A 16,212-nucleotide genomic window follows, 5' to 3' on the forward strand; every position below is an offset into this window, starting at 1 on the left:
ATTCCAGCTCCTCCTTTGTCTCGCCTGCTGCCTCTGGCAGCCATAGTGAGGAAGATTCTGGACGACCCCTTTTTCCCATGATCTCCCTAACAAATTGTACAAATTATGGGAATGGAAAAAAATAGGAATCCCATTCCACTGTCTTAGCCACCCTAAGTAGCATGGCGTAGGACAAAATAGGACTTAAACAAATAGTTCTTTTCTAGCAGAAAACTATCCTGAGATAACCCCATTAAAAACTGCTCAGTTACACTAATACAGGAATTTAAGAGAAGCAAAAACATTAACATTGATGACTGCACTGCTGGAATATGTAGCAAACTGTATACCGAAGCTTTCCTGAAGAATGCTATCCCTCTCACAGATACAGACAGGCAGTAAAATAGCTTTGGCATTTTAATGCTAGTGCATTCTAAAGTTCCAGATGACAGCTGCATAGCCAAGATTTTAAAGCCATCAGAAAATTCATGCTCCACAATGATCACAGCTGGACCCATCGATCAAATGTTTTTGCTCAAAAGAGATGCAGTAGTTGGTAGATAATTAAACACTGCGTGGTCTGGACTTTGGATTCTTAATCATGGGAGATAGATTCGGAGGGAAAATTAAATATAAAGCTTTTCCTGTCGCTTTAGACTTAGATGGAGATTTCTAAGGCCCTCATGGTCCTAGAATATTCGGTGAAGTCTGCATTCAAAACTGTGTCTATACTTGTTACTAGTTATATAGGCAATGAGAGATTCTGCTCAATCCCTAACAAGTCTCTAACACAGCCATCACACAGAAAGTAGTCCGTGGCCATAGTGCTCTCAGAAATGATGGACTTCTGTTCCATTTCTTCCATACTTAAATGTTATAAAATGTTAAGATGCTCTTCACAGAGGATGCAGAAAATCCCGACTCTAATGGTCCTAGTTACGAAAGTATTTTTAAAATCGGGTATAAAAGAAATTTAAAGCTAACGTGGCACTCACATCAGATAACTAGAACTTCAGTTCTGCTTCCATGAGACTTCTTGGCTCTACCTTGCTGCTGTTTTGTTCATTTTCTAGCCAATGCTTATTAAAACTATCTACATGCCAGCCTTGACGTAAGTGCCATGGATATGTTTTCATTAAGGTAATCCTCACAATACTCCAACAAAGTTGACCTCCTACTATTATTGCCAATGAGTGAACTTTAGAAACATATTAACTTGTGGGGCCGGCCCTCTGGTGTAGTGGGCTGAGAGCCTCTGCCTGTGGTGCCAGCCACATCAGATGGATGTTGGTTCTAGTCCTGGCTGCTCCTCTTCTGATCCGGCTCTCTGCCATGGCCTGGGAAGGTAGTGGAGGATAGCCAAGTGCTCAAGACCCTGCACCTGCATGGGAGACCCGGAAGAAACTCCTGGCTTCAAATCGGCACAGCTCTGATCTTGCGGCCACTTGGGGGGTGAATCAGCAAATGGAAGACCTTGTTCTCTCTCTGCCTCTACCTCTCTCTCTCTCTGTAACTCTACCTCTCAAATAAATAAATTTAAAAAATATTATTTAAAAGAAAAGATAGTACCAAGATTTTTCAAACTTTAAAAAAAAGAAACATTAACTTTTTAAATCAAAATGTTCTATGCATTAAAATTACTAATTTTACAAGGAAGAGGATGAGGCACAGAGAAAGTGGCTAAGAAACACAAGACCACACAGCTAGCAAGTGGCACAGCTGGGAAGCGAAGCCTGCATTTTGACTTCCAAACAGATTTTCATCAGGCCGTCTAACTTCATTGTTTCAGAATGGAATCATGATGGCAGAAATCCCCTCCACAAAGGAGGATCTCACTCCTTTGTGTTTTTTAAACTATATTTTTAAATGTTTAATGAATACATAAGAATTGCACATATCAATGGGTTCAGTGTGACATTTCAATCCAAGTGTACATTGTGTCTTGATCAGATCAAGGCAGTTAGCAGACTCATCACCGCCAAAAAAAAAAAAAAAAAAAAAAAAACTAACATTCATAGCGATTTCATTCTTCCTTCCCTGACTACTTTTTACCTGAGAATTTCCTTCTTTCCTGTCTCACCTCTCTGTTAATCACCTTCTCTGTGCTCTTTTCACTGTTGCTAGAGAGACAGCGGTCAGCAAGTAGATGCAGTCAACCATAGGAAAGTGTTCTCTGTGCTGGAGGAAAAACTTCATAGCCAGACAGAGATATGAGTAAACACTGTGACTGCAGGGTAAGGAAGTGAAGAGTAATGAGCATGAGGTAGGAGATATTTTGGCTAGGACGGTGAAGCATCAAGAAGGTGACATTAGGGTAAAGGCACAAAGGATGTGAAAGAAAATAAGAGGTAGCTTGACAGTGTTGGCATTAGGGCCCTGAGCATTGACTTCATAAGCTCAATTCCCTGCTCGGCCATACATGTGCAAATCATACCAAGTCCTTTGACTACAAGATAAGGAGTACGCATAGGTTGTTGGGAGGATTAAATGAGTTGATACTTGTCACTATGTATGTGCTCCAACTGCAAATGCTCTGTAAATGCTGACTCTTGTCATTATTACGGAAGTTGTGGTCCGAGCACAGGTAACAACAAGTTATCTTTCTTTTTCTAAGCTTTATGTGTTTATTTGAAAGGTAGTTACAAAGAGTTACAAATAGAGAAGGAGAGACAGAGAGAAATCTTCCATTTACTCCCCAAATGACCATAACTGCAGGTGCTGGGCCAGGCCAAAGCCAGGAGCTGAAACTCTACCTGTGTCTCCCATGTGGTGAGCAGGAGCCCAAGGCCTTGAGCCATCTTTTGCGCCTTTTCCAGGTGCATTTGTAGGCAGCTGGGTAGGAAGTAGAGCAGCCAGAACTTAAATCATCACTCATATGGGATGCTGGCACTGCAGCTGGTGGCTTAACCTGCTGTTCCACAACCCTGGCCCTCAGCAGGTTATCCTTGATGAAAAGTGGGCTTGGGGGGCCATAAGTTGATGGTGTGGGCATGAGGAGTTGGCAAGTAGCAGAAGCTAAAGGTACATGGTTAGCTCCTGTGTAATAGGAAATGAGGTCTGCAAGGGACGTAAGGGCCAGGTCACTCTGATCGGTAGGTGTCAGCTCTGCTTCTGAATTAGGATTACCTTGGGACAAAATAAATCAGCATCTCTGGGGATGAAGCTCAGGATTCAGATTTTGAAGTTCTGTTGTTAGATCCTGACATTGAGCTCAAGAACAAAAGCATTGATGTGTGCTTGGCATGCTGAAGAAAGAAGTTTGAATTTTATTCACAGAGAAAAGCCAAGCCATTGGAATGTTAGTGGTATCCTGCCCACTTCCTCCCTCAACCTCACTTCTGAATATCAAATTCTTAACTATCTTTCAAATATGTCATACTCTCTTAGATTAGAAGAGGCCTGTGACAATCTCTTGCCCTTGCTCCCCCACCCCCAACACTTCTCTAACTCTTGATGGATTGTGTTGTGTGGTGTGCATGCCTGTGCCCCACCAGAAGGCAAATTCCTCAATGGCAGGAACCACACATCCTCAAACAGTGTCTTGTACATGAAGACACAAAGAGGTGTTTTAAACAAGGAATGTAAGGGCTTTTTTGAAACAATTGCTTAGACCAAAAGCTGATGTTGTAGCATTTGCTTCAGCAAATCAAACTAGTCAATAAACAGCCTAATGATAGGCATTAAAAAATGGAGAGACTACAAGAGAGTTTCATCAGGTTACAGCTATTTGTTCAAATCGGGAGCACCTTAAAAGGCATGGTGCAATCAACACCAGGAGGACAAAATGTAAATCGTATGTTCTAAATATAGCTTCCTCTAGTGTGTTGAAGGAAGTAAGCATACATAATCAAAGTTCTAGGTTTTCCATTATGGTATAAATAGCATACAATTGCTATGGTTTCAATTGTGCATTAAGAAGAATCGTAGGAAAATGGTGTCCCTCATTTAGACTGAGATAAAGCAGAAATCCAAAGCCTCAAATGTACTGCGTTCGCAGCAAAACTGTACCTAGCTTTTTGTGCCTACTTTATCTTTATTTGTATTTACTTGATTTCCGTGGCTGTGATGGACATCTGCTTTGTTGTAAATTTGCAAATGAATGAATACTGAAGGGAAAAGAAAGCAAATTTCCTTTCTTGAGACCCTAAAATGTTCTTCAGTGTAATAAGGGAGGAAAAAATAGTGTAGATTGTCTGTTTAACAAATAGAAGTGAATTCCGCGTAGAACAAAGGAAGTTACTTGACATGGGAACTTACCTTGAACAGCAGTCTACAAACAAGATAGAAGTTAAAAATGTCCTTGTAAGGCCTGGGCTGGAAGAAACATTCAGATGTCTGGCCCACTCTAGTTCACATGGTGATACATAGCTCTCCTGGGTACAGACTGCCAAACTGAGTTAGTGTCAATGAAAGAAAATCGGAGGTGGACTTTCAGATGTTCTCATTCAGCTAAAAAGCAAAATACAGTTCAAAGTGCTTTTACCCACTGAGTTTTTCAAATAAGCGCTCAGTAGGATAGACATATTGCCTGGAAGGAAGGCCTCATAGGAATACTAAAAGAACTGGATAACGTTCATCATTTTCAATAGTGGATTCAGGGGATTACAACTGTCTTTTTGCCTCGTAAGAGTAAACAGGTGCTAAGGATAATATAATCTTCCCATTCACATGGTCACTTAAACTGCTGATTTAAATTTAAATAGGTAATCTTCTTAAGGAGCTTTCTCCTAACCAGCTCTTTGCATTCAACAATGATCTCCACCCTCTCTTGACACAGACTAGCCCAGAGTGGCCACAACCTCCTGAGCTTCCACCTTCTACAGACTTTAGGTCAGGAATGGCACCACAGGTTACCCTTGAAGTTGAGCTCAGGGGCATACAAGATAATCTACATAGAAATCTGTGTAATTTCTTCCCCTGGGCATACAACAAAGCCTGGATTTACCGTGGTAAAATGCAAATGTAAAACTCAGCCTGCAAATCAAAACCACAATGAAACATCTCCTCACTCCTGATAGACTGGCTCTTACCCAAAACAGAAAATATAGCTGGTGCTGGTGAGGCTGTGAAGAAAAGGGAATTCTTGCACACTGTTGGTGAGAATGTAAATTAATATGGTCCCTGTGGAAAACCATATAGATGTTCTTCCAAAATTAAAGATAGAACTATCAGAAAATCCAGCGACCTCACCACTAGATATACAGCCAGAGAAAGTAAAATCTGTCTGTTGAAGAGACATCTGCATCGCCAAGTTTCATGTGGCACTATTCACAGTAGGAAAAAAAAAGGAAATGACCTAAATGTCTACCAACTGCTTACACATAAAGAAAATTGGGTACTTACACAAGACAAAATACTATTCAGCTATGTAAAGGAATAATTTTAATTCAAGAGGCAGAAAAAGAGATGGAGACATAGAGAGATAGAGAGCATTCTCATCCACTATTTCACTCTCCAAAGCATGAAACACTCAGGACAGGGCCAAGCAGAAGCTAGAAGATGGTAACACAACCCAGGCCTCCCATCTGAGGGACAAGAACCCAAATATTTGAGCCATCACCACTGTCCAAGGCCTACATTGAAGTTAGGAGCTGGGGCTGGCTATTAAACCCAAGTAATCCAGTATGAGACGTGACTGTCTTAACAGCTATGCCAAAAGCCTGCCTAAGATGAAATTTTGTCATCTGCATTAACATATTTATAACTGTAAGTCATTTTTTAAGTGAAATTAAGCTCAACTTTTACAGAAGCTACACTTGAATATATTATTCATTGGCAACCCTGAATCACCTTACGTTATTCAAATTCAAGCAGCCACACAGCATCTGGCAGTCACACATTTTAGGATACCTAGTTTTGGACAGCCCTCTGGCCAGCAGTTTTATTTCAGGACATCACTTTCTTGTCTCTAAAGCAGGGTAGGTATTGTTGCGATGTGTTCTTGTCCGTTGACTTTTCTACAGCATTCGTTCTTGTGCTTTTGTAAAAATACAGGGGAAAGCAAAAATAACATTACTGGTGCTTACCATAAGAATTATTATTGTATATGAAATAAAAAGGACTACTGTGTATACCTAGCCATCATAACAAAGATAGATCCAATCAAGCTGATCATCTGCTTCAAATAGTCGCTCTTCAGGTCTCAGGTTAAGCCAACCATGGGTCAAATTGTAGAAGCAGAGAGAAAATTGTAAGACTTCTATGGAATGTTAGAAATGTGTCTTCCAAAGTTGTATCTTAAAGATTTTTTTCTTTTTTATTGGTCAAAAGTAGAAAGTTATCCAAACATCTCAATTTCTAATATTCCATTCATAAACTCTACATAGATCTCTTCTTTAGTTGTGTTTATGTTTTTCTTCTCTACCTCACTATTGCTATGCCTACTGTGATGAGACCAACTATTTATAAGACAGAGTGAATCCCAAGTTATTCAAATTGTTACAGTAGATGGCTGCAAAAAAAAAGCATCAAAGCAATAAAAATTTAAGAATAAAAAATTAAAAATAAAAGCAAATGAGGTCTACAGATACTAAACTACAGAATATCTGTAGCATAAGGGAAAATGTCCCTGCCTGACTCCAAAGAGGAAAATGGTAAAATATAGATTGTACAAGAAGTATTTGGGGCAATTTAGTCCTAGCTTTAATGCTAGAACTAATAACTTGAAATATACTTGGACCAAACATGAATATACTAGTAAGATTTAATCAAATATTGAGCAGAGTCAAATATGAATTCTCAAAACGGGGCAATTGTCACATTTAGGAGAGCTAAGGGAGCTGCTGGATGTCAGAAAAAAAAAATGATCTGTGTTTCTATGATCCTGCAATTTTTAAGATGGAAAAATCTGAATAAACCCCTCCATCAGTGCTTGCCTTCAGAGTTGTTCTACCAAAATCTCCATCCCCTACATTACAAAGGCCATCATCTCTTCCCCATCCTCCTTAAAGCATTCAGTCTTCAAAATGGAAATTGAAACAGGACTCCGAAATCTAAACCAGAAGCAAACAAAAAGGAAACCAGTCATTCAGAGTGAAAACGTGTCAAGAGAGAGGGTTTGAGTCAAATCCAGATGGCGATACGCCATGAAATACTAACAGAACTCTTCATTTTCAGCAGAGAGCAAGAGCAGGCAGTGTCTGTAATGATGTGTTAACATCTGTCTGCGAATATCATCTCCATGGCACCCAAGTGCACCACCCAAACAAAGTAAATTCACAGTGAAAGCAAGACTGTACCTTTTTGAAAATATAGGAAATTAGTATTTGAACTGACAAAGAATTATCTTATACATTTGACAAGTCTCATTAAAGTAATGCCAAACCTAAGGAATGACTTTCATCCAAGGTAAGATGTGAAAAACAAAGCAGACATCAAGTATGGAAAATGTTTCACAGCGCCCCTCAGTGGTGGCAGGGGAGTGCAAGTAGAATATGCAATAAATGAAGGGTTGGGTGGTTGGGTCCCTGCTACCCACATAGGGGGCTTGGATTAGTGGCCAGCTCCTGGCTTCAGCCTGTTCCAGCTCAGGCCATTGTGACCATTTGGAGAACCGGCCAGTGGATGGAAACATTCTCTCATATTTCCCACCCGCCTCTCTCTCCCTCCCACTCAAGTAGTTAAAAATAAACTTTTTTAAAAAATTCATGAAGAAGGCTACTACAAAAATTTCCTGGTAAATACGATTTAAAGGATAATGTGTGCATTCCATGAAATTTTGAAGATGCATCATAAACACCTAGTAAACTCCTTACCTGCTGATGCGTGCTCGGCAAATGTTAGTTTTCCTTCTGCTTTGATATAGCTCCATACTTGCCCATTCATTGTAAAAGTGGCTTATGTTGGCCAGCGCCATGGCTCACTAGGCTAATCCTCCGTCTGCGGCACCGGCACCCCGGGTTCTAGTCCCAGTCGGGGCGCTGGATTCTGTTCCGCTTGCTCCTCTTCCAGTCCAGCTCTCTGCTGTGGCCCGGGAAGGCAGTGGAGGATGGCCCAAGTGCTTGGGCCCTGCACCCGCATGGGAGACCAGAAGGAAGCACCTGGCTTCCGGCTTCAGATGAGCACAGCATACCGGCTGTAGCAGCCATTTTGGGGGGTGAACCAACGAAAGGAAGACCTTTCTCTCCGTCTCTCTCTCTCACTGTCTAACTCTGCTTGTCAAAAAAAAAAAAAAAAAAACTGGCTTATGTTTTTATATATTTCTAGTTATTATTTTAAAATTATATATTTTATATATAATATATATTTTAAAATATTTACAGTTATTATTTTCAACCATACTTATTCAGAACCCTTTCCCATCCTGAAGATAATCCAGGGCAGATTTCTTAACTTATTAAAAAGCTCTTGTTATTAGAACTCAGATCAATCAACATTAAAACCCCAGCTTCACAGCTGATTCAGTCGCTTGCTTCTGCTACCTCTGGTTGTAATTGCGAAGTGATCTAAAGCAAGGATTGTGACCCGCTCTTCCACCACCTCCGCAGTGGCTTTGCAAGCATTACCCCAGGAAAGTGGTTACCAGGAGGATGGACGGGGAGGAATGTCCGATGCCACTGCTTAACAAAAAGGGGAATGATGAGAACAGTTTTCAATCATGGCAAATCTAGTAACTGTGCTCCCACTGTCTTATGAGTGTTCCCTGTGTGGGCAGACACTGTAGAACCCCAGTGAAGAAAGGGTAAAAGTGGCACTTAAAAGCGCCCTCAGTAACTACACAAAATAAATATTCCTCCATAATTTATGAAAGTTCCTTTCTGAAAATGATATATTAACATCATTTAGATTTTACAAATATATAGCTTGCAATTCAGCAGTTGAGAAACTATCAAACTATCATTTCTAACATCTAGGAAATGACATAGTTAAGTTGAAAGTTTGGTGCTTTTTTTTTGGTCTTTGTACTGTATATCATGCAAGCTATTTTTTAAGAAAAACTAGTGCCTTTACCCGCTCACCCTCATGAAATTACTCTATACATCCTAAAGCATATAACTTTTAAAAGCCTCAGAGCAAATGCTTCAAAGTTGTAGCTGAAGTAGATTTAAAACATATTTATGTCCTAAACTATCTTTGAAAAAGTGCTTATGTTTAATAACCTGGTGCATTTTTAATTTTGTTAAAAATTTCCAAATTTGAGATAATATATTTTCTAAAAAAAACTCTTAGTTATTATTGTGTGAAATGATCATATATATTAACCCAGTCACACAAAAATGACTCAGATCCATTGGATTTTCTGACTAATCACAGCAATAACATAATTTGGCCTTTAATATGAGTTTTCTCTCTTTATTTAATGCATGTACCAACTGGAACTTTCTTTCAATGTATAATGCAGGCTCACTGCTTGCTTTCAACAACAATGTTCACTGCTCGCAAAAGAATGATTATTTGCTGGAAACAAAGATGGGATTCATTCAAAAAGAGAGTCTCTGGCAAGGTCTGTAGTGGTGAAGTGGAGAACAGAGGCAATTAGCAACAGTTACTGAACACTCCCCTTTCACAACCCTTCCTAAGTGTGCCCCATGGATAACTACAGTGAGAGCAACAGCCTCTGCCTCCATGGAGCTGAGTAGGATAATCTAAAGAAAATCACAATACACATGAGTAAAAATGTTAGCCATCGAAAGACACAAACAAATGCAGCAAACATAGCTTCGCTTTATAGCACACCTGCCTTTGGAGATGAGACTACTGCTGCAGCTGTGTGCTTGTTTGGAACAGCTAGAGTCAAATAAAGAATAAATGAGAGCAAAATAACACAGGACCAGTCTAATGTAACACAGAGGAGTAACAATAAGCTTCCCGTGTTAGAGGAATCAACAATCTCCTAAATGACATTGAACATGGGACACACCGTCTAACCAAACTGCTGATACAATGCTCATCTGTGAGGCTCACTGGGAAAATTCAGTTCTGTGATCACAGTGTATGGGCCCCAGTGTCTTGGTACAATCTCACTGATCTGCCCTTCCCTAAAACACAGTCTTGCCCCAGGATTGCCTTCTGGCATAAAGAAAAGAGACACAGTAGCTCAGAGGCCAGAGTAGCCCCTACCCATTCAGCCTGGGTTGTCTTTAGACATTGCCTAGGGTTAATTAGTAGAATTATCCTGTAGCGTTCTAGCAGACCATTTTAAGTAAATGAATAATAATGATATCTTTTTGTGTCAATTATATTGGATGTTATTTTCAATGTTTTAAGCATTTTTATTGATCATTTACTATGTTGTCAATGCTGCTTTAACCTGCATGTGAACTAGCCAAGTTTCTGCTGTAATCATTTTGTCTAACAATCAGCTGTGGGTTAAAAACAATTTCTCATCCTCATGTGATGGCAGATGACCTGCCGGTGGGTGGTTCTCAGCATGCCTGCCTCTGCTGCCCTGCACCGGTTGTTGAATCAATCTGAGTCGTCATCTCAACACAGGGGATAAAGAAGGCTCCCTTGCACTTGTTTTTGTGGAGGCAAAGGGCAGGTGTTCCCAGAGCACTGGTTCTAAGTTGACCTGCCTCTGATCAGCCATTAAATCATTTCTGCTCACCATTCCATGCATTGAAGGAAGTTTCACTTGACCAAACCCAAAGCCAGTAGGGAGAGATTACATGCCATCCATAGGGAAGGGGTTGAAGTTAGGGGAGAGAAGAAAGAATTATTTACCTATAGAATAATCTATCTCATGGTAGAAGGAAAGAGACACATTAAAAAGACCTACAACCTGGTGATAACTTAAAAACATTATGGTAGGAAAAATCACACTTGCAAAAGAGGTCAGAATGTGGCAGCTTTAGCAAAGGACAGATGACTCAAGCTGATGCCCAGCCCAGGTGCCGTGCCGCCTCTGGGCAGGCATTTCTTGCAGGCACTGATGGGGATGTTTCCACAGCACACCCTCCTCACTTTCAATTGCCTTAGCCTCCTGACAGTGGAAGACCAAAGAGCACTGGCCTCTGCCTCACACATTCACACTTCTCAACCCCTTTATCTCCACTTGTTCACCTTGCGTCAGGTACTACCAACACTGCAGCTCTCACCATAAGCAGGACCAGCAGGACTCCTGACTGTGGACTTCTTACTCTGAAATTGGTCAAATTCTTATGGAGCATAATATTATTCTCAAAACACTGCAATGGTAAATCAATGAGAATCTGTGACAGATTTAGACTGCTTCATTGATATACTTGAAGAAAGCAATACAACATGAGATTTTGTGGAGTAGGGGTTAAGCTGACGCTTGGTATGCCCATATGACATTTTGGAGTGCCTGAGGTCGATTCCTGGCTCTTCCACTTCCAATCCAACTTGCTGATAAGGTACTTGAGAAACATAAGATAAAGGTTCAAGTAATTTCTGCTCCTGCCACCCACATGGGGGACTTAGCTAGAATTCCTGGCTCCTGGCTTTGGCCTGGCCCCACCCCCTAATAGGGGACATTTAGGGAGTACAACAGTAGATGGAAGATCTCCCTCTCTCTCTCTTTCATTTAGCCTTTCAAATAAATCTAAAAAAAAAAAAAAAAGAAAAGAAAAGAAAAAATGCAATTAGATTTTTTGTGTTGTTTTTATTTATTGTAAGTATAAATCATAGGGCTCCCTAAAATCAAAGAAGTCATGAACCGTAGGTGATGAGGTAGTTTATGCGTGTATCCTGGCTTCTACCTCTAAGAGTCCTGTTTCTCCTACATAATACAGAGCCCTATATATAGTTCTTGATGATTCTGTTCCAATGATGGCAAGCATAAGTTTTAAAGGTTCATATAATCCAACTGATAATGAATATTTGAGACAACATAACAATTATCTTTTTATTTTTAAAAAGTTTTATTTATTTAAACAATTATCTTTAAAAATTATTAATTTATTTCTATGAAAAGTCCATAGACTGAGACAGACTCAGCTACCATCTGCTGGTTCACTCTCCAAATGTCACGATTGCCAGGGAAGGGCCCAGGCCTAAGCCAAGAGCCAGGAATGCAAAGCGGGTCTCCCACCTGGGTTGCAGGGACCTAACTAGTTGAGCCTTCACCACTACCTCCCAGGATCCTCATGAGAATAGAGCAGGAGTCACAAGGAGGTGTGCATTTAGCCCAAGGACCCTAATATATGACATGAGTGTCCTAACTACTAGTCCAAATACTCACCATCCAATTACCATTTTAGATAAAAGACATATACAGTGTTTGTTTAAAACTAATTCTGTCATCATATACATACACTCTTTCCAATTAAGTTCAGAAATTCTATACAAACTTGAAAAATAAATGGAAATAATTTAGAAGACGCTAAAACATTTATCATATTACTATTCAGTCTTGAATCATTTTCAGATTTTCTGACATAGAAGTCTCCTTCTCACAGATTGTAATCTCTTATTATTTACTCACTGAATCAGAGTTAGTCAATCTATTGATCAACTACTACCAATCAGGCCTTGAGCACTCTAGAAAATATGAGAGCCAACAGTGTAGACAGGCTTCTTTCATCACAGAGCTCCCTGTTCACAGATATCATGTGCTCAGGAAACAGATAAGAAAGAGCAAAACAAATTAAAAGCCAAATATGTGTGTAGTGCTTTGAGGTTGTATTGGGACACTGTACTGCCTGCGCTCCTTGAGCTATGGAGTTCAGGGGGCATTTGAGCTACAAGCTAGAGGAAAAAGAAAGAGAGGTGGACAGCAGCATGGGGACCTGGGAGCAGAGATGTCTCGACGACTTAGCAGAGAGTCAGAAATAGGCCCTCGCGTGTGAATGAGTCTATGGGATTCAATAGACATGGGAAAGAACAGGCAGGGTGCAGGTGCCTAGAGAGTGCAGGACAGCCATTGGGGAGTTTGACAGAAGTGAGGGTGGCTTCCAGAGGTGTGTGGGCAGACCATCGACAAGAGGTAGTGTTTGAATAAGTAGAGAGAATTGGGTCCCAAGCAATCACTCTCCTGTTCACTAACTAGGCAAACTTGGCCAAAGAAACCACTCTTGTTTTTATAACCGGCAGAAATAATATGGACGTCTTTGCTGTCAAGGTAAAGCTTTGTAACAGCCTGAAGTAAGCAAACATCCATGAGCTAACATATCTACTGCAGACTGGCACTTTCATTAGGTCTCTCTATTTTAGGTTCATCACACTTAGAACCTGTTTTGTCTTTTTGGCCTGAAACTATAATAATATGCCCAGATTTGTCTCTGGACACTGTGGTATCCTAGCAACAAAACGGTGAGCATTTTCTTTGCAAAAACTTAATGACCTTAATATGCCCACACAAGGAAGAAAAAAAAAAAATTGCCAGCACTCTGGTAGAAGCAAAAAATTCCTTCACAAGACAAGTGACAGAAGGTACATTCACTCATCTAACACGTCTTGTGTTTGTCAAATGCCTGCTCAATGCCAAATACAAGGATGATCACTGGGAACTCAAGGTTAGTGCCCAGCAGGAGAACGAATGCATAATACTGATTAAGAGATTTTTGTACAAATGACACTCTGGTTTCAACTGAATATATCAAAGAAATGTGTCTGTAGTGGTAGCTTCCCCAGGTAGCTTCCCCAATAAGGGGCGTGTGTGTGGAGAGAGAGATTGATGAAAAGCAATCGGCTCCTGCGATTAAGGAGGCTGGCAAGTCCCAAGACCTGCAGGATGAGTCAGCAAACTCTGAGACCCACGGGAGCCAGGGTTCAGCTTCTGTACAAGTTTGAAGGGCTGAGAACCAAGAGAGCACACCGTGTGTGCTACACCCCCAGGAAGACCTGTCGGTCCAATCCTGAAGACAGCCAGTGCCCAAATTTCCAGGCAGTCAGGCTGGAAGAAAGAGTTCTCTCTCCCACGGGGAGGCTCAGCCTGTCGTGCTTACTATTCAGGCCTATACCTGCGTGGGTGAGGTCCACTCACAGTACCGAGGGCAGTCGTCTTGTCTCAGTCCACCAGCTCAAATGTCTCATCAGAAACACCCTCCCAGAAACACACAGAGTAGAGTTTGATCAACTCTCTAGGTACACCAGGATCCGGGCAAGCTGACATACGCACACACCAACCACCTCAGCATCTCTGTTATGAGGTTGATGGAATGAGGCAGGTGAGTGATAATGCTGGCAGTGGAGAAGAAATGGGCTGTAAAGATTTTAAAAATATGAAGGAGGTAGGGAAAAAGGAGATGTGGGGTTATCCAGGAAGAAGATTCTATTTATCCAGATTTTCTGACATGTGTCTATTGAGAATCTAGAAGAGGAGGGTAGGAGGTATGGAAAGACAATTGCACTGCAAAGCCTCCCTCCCCAGCAACTCCTCCCTCTAGGGTGTTGCCACTGGGCGCTCTGTCACTCTGTGTGGGTTTGCATGAGTCAGGGTGTCCGTGTGTGTGTTTGTGTCACTGTCTAACTGGGCTAGGGCGTGCTGAGAAAAAGTAGGCTAGACAAACAACAACTGGAAATTTCTAGGCAAAACCAATATGCACCCTCCCTGTGCTTGCTGCTGCTTCTGGGACACTGTGCTGCAGTTTCAAGGCAATCACAAATACACGGTTGTGAGCAAAATATTAATGGCAACCTTGAGAAGTCATGCAGTCCGCTCTTCCTTCAAGTGCACATTAAATCTTGCTAGCAACGAGAGTCTATCCTTTCATTTTTTGCTATTTCTCCGGAAACGAGTGTTCCTGTGGATAATTCATTACCAGAAATATTCGTTTTTTTTCCAAAATAATGTCACGCAAAGTATCAGTGAATAATGAAAAGTCTCTTAAAACACCTATGTGCTCTGATAATATAATTATTATCGCTATTCTTAATGCTGTTGAATAGCTCTTTGCTCTGCCTTCAAATACATCAACTATGTGACCGGACTTGCTAATTGGCCTCCTTGAACCTCAATTCCTCCTATTGTTAACTGAAAGTTTGGATAAGAGGATCATTACGTAGTCTTCTACTTTTAATTTTGTATCTGCGGTTTTCATGGCTTTAATACCAGCTTTTCCGCCTTACCTTGGCTGTGCCCTTTGTCTTAGGAGGTACCATACTGCCCTCTCGTGGTCTTCTTGAGGTAGCAAACAGATGGTTCTTCAGTAAACATATTTTTCTTTTTGTTGGAATGAATGTAAGTGAGAGAGAGAGACAGAGAGAAAGGTCTTCCTTTACCGTTGGTTCACCCTCCAATGGCTGTAGCGGCTGGTGCGCTGCAGCCGGCGCACCGCGCTGATCCAAAGCCAGGAGCCAGGTGCTTCTCCTGGTCTCCCATGGGGTGCAGAGCCCAAGCACTTGGGCCCTTCTCCACTGCACTCCCGGGCCACAGCAGAGAGCTGGCCTGGAAGAAGGGCAACCGGGACAGAATCCGGCACCCCAACTGGGACTAGAACCCGGTGTGCCGGCGCCGCTAGGCAGAGGATTAGCCTAGTGAGCCACGGCACCGGCTATTATATTTTAAGTTAAGATTGTCTTTCAAGCTAAGATTTCAAAGTGACAAATAATTAAATCAATCTGAATTTTTTATCCACGAAAAGAATCAAGACCTTATCCATTCCTAATGATGCAGTTTTTTAAAATAGCAATAACACAAATACTAATATTAGTTAAAATTAATGAACACCATCTATGTGGTAGTCATTATAATCATTTAATATTTTAAAATCTTTTCATATTTCCAAAATAATTTTGTTTAACTTATTATTTTTCAGATGAAGAAATGGAAACACGTTTGGGAAATGTGCCAAGATACCATAATAAGCAAATGCTAAGGCCAACATTGAATCCAAACTGTGTAATTCCGTAGCCCAAACTCTCTCTCTATTATACTCACATTCAATCATCTGATATTTATGAGTTTATTTTCTAACATTCTTTTTGTTTCTTGGAAACATCTATAAATAAATGGACATAAAATGCTTGAAAATGTGATATTGTAGTAGATAGAAAAGCCATATGAACATGGTGCCTATATGAAAATTAAGAAGTCTATTTTTAATTATGCATTACGTCATTAATAGTACAATACTTTTCGTATAATAATGACTACTCACTATCAATCATGATACAAATCAATAATGAGATAAATATTCGCATCAACTATTGCATAGCAGTTTTCTTTGCTGTTCAAACTTTATCCCTGCTGAGTATGAAAAGATCTATTTGTTGGAATCAGTCTTAGTTTTAAGAGAGGGCCTTGTCCACTCCAAGACCCACACCGGATGCTGGGAGTCGGGACTCCATGGCAGCCTCTGGCTCTCCAAGTGCTAGCGCTGTGACGTCATG

At 40.8% G+C, this 16,212-nt stretch overlaps 1 long non-coding RNA gene across 1 annotated transcript; it reads right to left on the reverse strand.

Annotated features, from left to right (window-relative positions):
- Positions 1-4,275: 4,275 nt before the first annotated feature.
- On the reverse strand, positions 4,276-15,027 carry LOC127483238 (uncharacterized). Its single transcript, XR_007909325.2, has 4 exons — positions 14,950-15,027; positions 6,855-6,971; positions 5,830-5,956; positions 4,276-4,428 (listed from the first exon to the last, which is right to left on the reverse strand). It is a non-coding gene; the product is annotated as an uncharacterized lncRNA (long non-coding RNA).
- Between the last annotated feature and the right edge of the window lie 1,185 nt (positions 15,028-16,212).

The sequence above is a fragment of the Oryctolagus cuniculus genome, chromosome 8 (genome assembly GCF_964237555.1).
Source record: "Oryctolagus cuniculus chromosome 8, mOryCun1.1, whole genome shotgun sequence".
Lineage (NCBI taxonomy): Eukaryota > Metazoa > Chordata > Mammalia > Lagomorpha > Leporidae > Oryctolagus > Oryctolagus cuniculus.